Raw genomic sequence first — 8,334 nt, forward strand, 5'->3', positions numbered from 1 at the left:
CACACACACACACACACACACACACACACACACACACACACACACACTGTAGGCAGGCAGAAGGCAGTGGGGGTGGGGGCTGCCGTGAGCATGGCCTGGAAACCCACCAAGATGAGCAGCAGAGCTCTTAAAAAGAACATCAAAAGGGAGAGGGTGGGAATTGAATTTTAGGGAGAAATGAGAAGACCATCTATGATTCAAATTTATTTCTAGCTTCAAGATACAGCAGTTTCCCCAGATTCTCCATTGATCTAATGTCTGTGGAAGTTGTTGTGCAGAGACCCCTGGCACAGAGGGGCAATGCAAGAGCTGCCCATGTCCTTCTCCTGTCAGTGCCAGGGCTTACAACCGGGCCTGGCTTCCCTTTGGTGCTTAGACAGAGCCAGTTTTCTCTTGGGGAACAGTTGCAGATCCCAGCTTGAAGGTGGCTTCTGCCAGCCTCCCTCTCCCGGTTTTACACACACAACCGGCTCTGAGCCTGGGGGAGTGGCTGGCGGTCTCCCTCCCTCCCGGGCAGCTCTTTGCTCATAAGGTTCTGGTAAAAGCTGAACCACCTTTCTGATGGAGCAGGTGGGTGAAAATTGATACAAGCTGTGTTTGTAACAGCTCCCCCAGCCTCTCAGCCTCTACATCCTTCTCCTGACTCCACGTCTTCCCACTTCCTTTAGATAGCATGTTTCTTGGAGGCTGAAGAAGCTGCTACCACCGAGAGAGGTTGCTTGTCTAGGACTCCGGCTCACTCTGCACTCCCTCCTGGACAGTTGTGTCATGTCGCATGTCGCGTGATGAATGTGAGTGCCACGGAATTGCTTGCATTGGCAGCGTTCGGGTGCTGTCGAGGAGGTTCAGGTAATTGTGTGGAAGGGATTTCCCTAGATTCCAAGGAGCCTCCTGTCTCCATCACATCCAGTCGGGGAAAGGACCTCCCTAACAGCATCTAAAAGCTTCCCAAGGCACGGTTTCTCAGAACACTAAAGCAAGACAGCACTTTTTTTGTTTACTCTCTCAACTAGGAAGCCAAGCTAGCTGAGGGTGGAGCCCTGAATTTTCAAAACTACACCCTGTGGGAGCCCAGAAACATGGATACAAAACCGTGCCATTGTGTAGCTCCACTTTTCAGGGTTCGTCTTCCAGAAGAAAACAGGGTAAAGAGGTGGTGCTGAATCTCCTCCATGGTGCTTCTTATCACTGTAACAAAACCATAGCTCACCTAATCGGTCCGCAGTGAGGGCTCGTCAGTTAGAGAGTGCCTCCTCCAAATGATGCAGTTTAAAAAAATAGATGGTGGAAGCACATTTATTAACTAAATATTAGTAATGTGGAAAGATGGCTATGTTTTAATGAGACTTGGAGAAAAGGACGTCAAAGCCCTGTGTGTTTTTTTAAAAATAGACCATACTTACATTAATATCTATATACACACAAAGATAAGATCTATAAATATAAATATTAAGATTTTCGGATGGAGAGGTTTCTTGTTTTGTGTAATTTCTAGTTTAAGTGGTTGGAGAAAAGCGATCATGTTACTGCTTTGCTTTGGGAATGTTATGTGAAAGGTCGGGATAAAGGGGCTGGAGGCATGGCTCAGCAGCTAAGTGCTGGTTGGTCTTCAGAGGACCCAAGTTCAGTTCCCAGCACCCACACTAGGCAACTCATGACTACCTGTAACTGCAGCTCCAGGGAATCCATTGCCATTTTCAGGTCTCTCTCTCTCTCTCTCTCTCTCTCTCTCTCTCTCACACACACACACACACACACACACACACACTCACACTATAAAGAAGCAGCGTTAACATCACAGCAAACACAGGTTCTGAGCTCTGCCAATCCTTGCTTGCCTTGGGGTGGTCCTTAGCAAGTAACTTAGCTTTTCTCATGCTTAATTTCCTCAGGTGAAAGTGGGGAAAAGGCCAGTACTTAAACTTACAACATGGTTGTGAAGTAAATCATGTCACATGACGCAGAGAAGTGATGATGGATATTACCATAGTCACTATGGACCTGATATTCATGATTGGCCCCTCCTGGAATTTACATCTTGTCTGCTAATTGATGGCTCGTGGCAGCCACAGGCCAGGGGAGGAGGGGCAAGAATTAGAATGAAAGGGATGAGGGCACATGTTCAGTGTCATAGTTCACACAGCCATTGGCAGATGTTGGGACCCCCCCTTAGGCTCTTCCTGGCTGGGAGATCTTTTTAGAGGCATGCACACCTGAGTCTCCTTTGTTACATATAGTTCTGGTTTCTTTCCCCCCAGGATGTCCAAGAAAGCCTATCTGGTCTGAGGAGACCGGTACCCACAGGGCAGAGGGTGGAAATCATACCACCTTGGTTTCTGTGCATCATCATAGGACGAGCCCTTAGACCAGGGAAGTCCATTTCAGATTTTCATGAACCCTGGATCAGGCACTGTGGATGGACATCAGGAGCTGCCTAGCCAGACCTGGGATTTCTGAGGAAAGAATCCAACAACTCCTTTATGGATGAAGTTGTTTTAGACCTTTTGAAAATTCCCAGAAGTGAAATTCAAGCCTGAGGAAATATGTGCCAGTTAATTATAGGAATAAACAAGCAGACAAACACATAAATAAAAGATTGAGGAGTAGGTCTGAGCCATACCCAGGAAGGGGATGACAGCAGTTAATTTAAATACAGTACAGAGAGCTGTCTTCTCGAGTGAGAAAGCTCTCATGTTCTGAGCCCCACGTGTCATACCAGAGACAAGACAATAGAGCATTACAAACACAGGCTTTGGGATTGGGCCTGGCTTTGCCATATGGTAGTCGTGTGATCTTGGCCATGTTTCTGAATCTTACAAGGCCTCATTTTGTTTATCTATAAAGTGGAGACAGAAATAGTATAGGTCTCAGCGCGACTGAAGGAAATTCATACACGTAAAGCTCAGCCTGGAAGCTATCAAAAGGGCAGATCGTGAGAAGGATGGCTGCCCAGTCCCGGGGGCCAGGCAATGACAAGGGAGATGGCTCTGGGCAGAAGGCCCAACATGTGTCTTCCTATATTTGCTTTGGCCACTTGGAAGCAATGCTCCTAGAGGGGAAAAGGAAGGGTCTGTCGCTGTTTCTGTGCTGTGTTCCCAGCATTCAATTGCTGTCTTTACTGGTCCAGAAGCCTGCAGCACCCAATGCTCTGCAGAAAGGATGGACTCATAGATACCCGCCCAAACTAGATGACAAGGGGCAGTCATAGCAGGCCTTGACTTTGAGAGGTAGACAGTCCCACACCTTCAGAGACCTGATGTCAGTTCACCTACCAAGAGGATGGACCCCACTAACATGGATTTTCACAAACAATGGTTCACTTAGTTCTCTGGACCACATGGTAAAGTGAGGATTCAGTGTTTTTGCTTAGGGCAGGGGACAAAAGCACAGGGCAGGCCAATAACTACAAAGATGAAGAAAGCAGGTGAGAACTCACCTGGCTGCTGTGCCCCGGGGGGCTGACAGTGGGTCACGAGAAGCACACACAAGGAGAAGAGAGGCCAGGCTTTGCCGTTAGACTTTTGAGTTTCACTCTTAGCTGGACTCCTAAGATACTGTGGCACCTTAGATTGCAGACTAATGGCACCGGGCCTCAGTTTCCTCATTGGTAAAGTGGAGAAATCCAGCTGCATCTGAGTGTTTCTCAGGACTACATGGCAGGCGTGCAGATGTAGTAAAACCCAGTTTGCATTTGGGATGCAGGAACTCCAGGGAGCGGGAGACACTGATGTCCCACAGTCTGTGATTACACTAGCAGAGGCTCATACCTTACCTGCCCTCGGCGTTTGTCCTTCATGGGGCCTCCACAGGCTTGTCCTTTTAGCTACACATAAAATACAAATAGCTTCCCAGGTTTTGAGAAGGTTCTTGGTGTAGAAATGGGTTGTGATGGGAAATCAGGTCAGACACTGGTTAAAAGTCATAGTGTTGTAGTTTTCTCACCTGTAAGATACAGTCTCAGTGCTTGCCTGCTGTCTACAAATGGCTCCCTAGAAAGACAATCAGCTCTTGCTGGTTCTCCCACCCTGCCTAGCCAGCAACAGTCACAAGAGCCATGTCTCGAGATATTTGGGGACTTGACACAGGGATAATGTCTGTGGCCCAGGGAGAGGTTGGTAGAGGTCTAGGTGGGGTGTTCCCCAAGCTGAGGGTGATCTTGGTGCAGTCCACCCTTTATGGTGGCTAATGAGCTTAGGAAGAAGAAAGATAGGCCAATACCGCCCTCTGGCGGTCATTTCTTTAAAAGCCGGGAGGATGGAGATGGCTTGAACATTAAGTTTTAGGAAAGACCAATTGTGTAATGGTAGGACACCCAAGTGAAAGCATCAAGAGAGGTGTTCGAAGCACAGGACACAGAACATTTTATGGAGGAAGTATGCCCCTCAAGAAAAACCCCTTGTCTCTCTGCCCCAGCATAAGGAATACTTAGATAGAACAAAGCCGTCTTTAGAAGGCGGTCTGGCCCTGTTTGGGCTGCACGGATCTGAACTATATTTCCGTGGCTGTGTTTTCTGAGTGTCTTGGTGCTGTTTAACTTCAGAGATTCCAATTCCTCATCTCTAGAATGTGTTGCAAAGAGTAAAGGAAGAAATAACAGTCTGAGGGGTAACACAGGGACAACGGTCATTCTATCTGTTCATCAACACAGGCTAGGCTGTCTTCAGAGATCCATGGCGCTGAGGCTTACACCCCTTGTGGAGTTGACTGTGTCTGTGCTGTTTTAGAGTGTGTGTGAACCGCTGCTCTACTGTTTGAATGCGGTCAGCTTACTTTATAGATAAATCCCGTGAACTTTCTGGAACTGGGCCATCAGCGCTCAGCACCATTTACTGTAAGGAGGATTTACAGGTTTTTTAGATCATGCACTGATCTGGGCCTGCATTTACCCAATTTCATAAGCAGTCCTAAAATAGCTCCTCTCAAAAAATTTCTCACTGGAGTTATGAAAAGTTGAATCCAAGAAACACCAATAAGGTCAATTGTGCTTCTTGTAGGATTTTGGGGCTATAAACCCTGATTACTAAAAGGGTTACTAATTACAAACTCTAAAGAGATGCAGTAATATCTCATAAACCAATAGAGTGGTGTCTGCTCTGTGAGTTTGGTGGGATTCAACTTTCTCTTCTTTCTCAAGAAGGGTCCACTCTAAACTCCCTGCACCATTCTTGCCTTCACCACCACCACTATCATCATCAATGACCATCATCACCACCACCACCACTATCGTCATCAATCACCATCATCACCACCACCACTACCACCACCACCACCATCATCATCACCACCATCACCACCACCACCACCCCTCTGTTCTTCACCTATTCCACACTCTTACATCTAAAGCTACCCCTGAAGAGAACTCCTTGGGAAGTAAATGCTAGATTGAAGGTGATACCTTCCTTTCCAACAGATACTCAACCAATGTTTCATCCCTCTAATATATTCACCTTCCCAGACTATCAATGGCATATGTGGAAAGAAAACCAAATCCTGTCTGTACAGAATAACCATCACACATCATGTAATGTTTTCTGGTCAAGGACATGATTTATATCCCACATACATTGGCAACTTCATAGGCTACAACAGAGTTGGGAATTCTATGGCCTGCCTATGTCTTTATAGCAGTGGTGACGCCGTAGAAACATTCTCTGTGTGTTTGTGCTGTACATATAAACACACAGAGATCTGCCCGTCATCTGAGCATATAATATCCTCAATATGCACCTGATACTTGATAAACAAGCATGTTATTGTTTGTGCATTTTATTCATTATTGCACAGGGTTCGTTCTTACACGGTGAACTCTCCCTTATATAAAATTAACTGTAGAAGAGTATACACCGTGACAGTAGTCGAGACCTCCTGTATCTTGGCTTCTTCCTGTCCCTGCACTGTAACAAGAGCCCATCTGCAGTGACTGGCCCAGGCCATCTAGGTTTGTGGCAAGGACACTCATGAGATTTACACAGTGACAATAGCTCCCACGGGCTTTTGGGGGGTCCACCCTGATTGTTAATGCCACATCTGTGATGTGTCAGGTGATGAGTGTTCCAATCCTTTAGCCCAAATTTCAGAATCATCACAAACCCTAGGGTAGGAAACTCACATGGACCACTTGTTCAGTTAGCTTTCCTTTGCCAAAGGGAGAATAAGGTTATTTCAGGCCTTTGACCTTGGCAATCCTCCGCTGTGCATTGGCTGAAGGAATGTTTTAGTTTTTTCTTGGAGCACAAGTTGGCTCCTTGAACAAGACAGCACAGTTGGATCAGGGGTAACCTGCACCCCCTTTCTAGTGAGCTAATGGTCATTGGGCCCTCACCTTTGCTTCCAGAGGCTTCCCTGGCTGCTGCGGCATCTTTAGTATCTACTATAGATCTCTCCAAGCCCGGAGGTATTGGGGTGGTTGAGCCTGTATGCATGCTCCTGCATCTGTGAGCAGGAGTCATTCTTCCTGTCTGCTCAGTACCTGAGGAGCCCATCCTTCTCTGTGGTCTCTGGAAAATATCGTGGCTGAGGCCACATATAGAGAGGCTAGGGCTGAGGTGTGTGTGTGTGTGTGTGTGTGTGTGTGTGTGTGTGTGTGTGTATCTATGTATGTGGCATATCAATAATACAGCTGCCAACAGTCATACACACACTGAGAATTTCAGCACCCAACAGGTAGCCACCCTTTTTATCTGAAATTCCTCATCTGTGGAACCACCCATGAATAAAAACATTCAGAAGAAAATTGCACTTGATTATATGTAGCTTTTTTTGTGATTCCTGAAATGGAATGTATAACAACTCTTTCTGTATAATTTACATTGCATTACGTATTGCAAAGGATCTGGAAGTTATTTGACATATGTAAGAGTATTTCTTTTTTAATTTTTATTTTTATATTAATTAAAGTTTATTTAATTTGTATCCCAGCTGTAGCCCCCTCCCTTATTCCCTCCCAATCCCGCCCTCCCTCCCCCATCGCCTCCCTGCCCCTCTCTAAGTCCACTGATAGGGGAGGTCCTCCTCCCCTTTCATCTGACCCTAGCTTATCAGGTCTCATCAAGACTGGCTGTAATGTCCTCCTCGGTGGCCTAGCAAGGCTGCTTCTCCCTCTGGGGTGGAGGGGCAAGGAGCCAGCCACTGAGTTCATGTCAGAGACAGTCCCTGTTCCCTTTACTAGGGAAGCCACTTAGATACTGAGCTTCCATGGGCTATGTCTGAGCAGGTGTTCTAGGTTATATCCAAACATGATCCTAGGTTGGAGAATCAATCTCAGAAAAGGCCCCTGTGCCCTGATATATTTGGTCCTTGTGGAGCTCCTGTCCTCTCCAGGCCTTACTAATACCCCTTTCTTTTATCTGATTCCCTGAATTCTACCCAAGGTTTAACTAAAGGTTAGACTAAGTTTCAACTATGAGTCTCAGCATCTGCTTTGATATACTGCTAGGTAGGGTCTTTCAGAGGCCCTCTATGGTAGGCTCCTGTACTGTTTCTTGTTTTCTCCTACTTGCAATGTCCATCTCATTTGTCTTTCTAGGTGAGGATTGATCATCTTACCCCGGGTCCTCCTTCTTGTTCAGCTTCTTTGGGTGTACAGATTTTAGTATGTTTATCCTATCTTTTAGGTCTAGTATCCACTTATAAGTGAGTATATACTGTGTGTGTCTTTCTGCTTCTGGGATACCTCACTCAGGATGATCTTTTCTAGATCCCACCATTTGCCTGCAAATTTTATGATATCTTTGTTTTTAATTGGTGAGTAGTGTTCCATTGTATAAATGTACCACAATTTCTGTATCCATTCCTCAGTTGATGGACATCTGAGTTGTTTCCAGGTACTGGCTATTACAAATAAAGCTGCTACAAACATGGTTGAACAAATGTCCTTGTTGTGTACTTGAGCATATTTTGGATATATGCCTAGGAATGGTATAGCTGGATCTCGAGGAAGGACTATTCCTAGTTGTCTGAGAAAGCACCAGATTGATTTCCAAAGTGGTTGTACAAGTTTACATTCTCACCAGCAATAGAGGAGGGTTCCCCTTTCTCCACATCCTCTCCAGCATGTGTTGTCAGTTGAGTTTTTTATCTTAGCCATTCTGAGGGGTGTATGGTGAAATCTCAGGGTCATTTTGATTCACATCTCCCTGATGGCTAAGGATGTTGAGCATTTCTTTAGCTGCTTCTCTGCCATTCTATATTCCTCTACAGAGAATTCTCTGTTTAGCTCTGTACCCCATTTTTTAATTGGATTACTTGATTTGTTGCTTTTTAACTTCTTTAGTTCTTTATATATTCTGGATATTAGTCCTCTGTCAGATATAGGGTTGGTGAAGATCCTTTCCT

This window comes from Psammomys obesus, unplaced genomic scaffold (assembly GCF_907164565.1).
Source record: "Psammomys obesus unplaced genomic scaffold, mPsaObe1.curated_primary_1811, whole genome shotgun sequence".
Taxonomy (NCBI): Eukaryota; Metazoa; Chordata; class Mammalia; order Rodentia; family Muridae; genus Psammomys; species Psammomys obesus.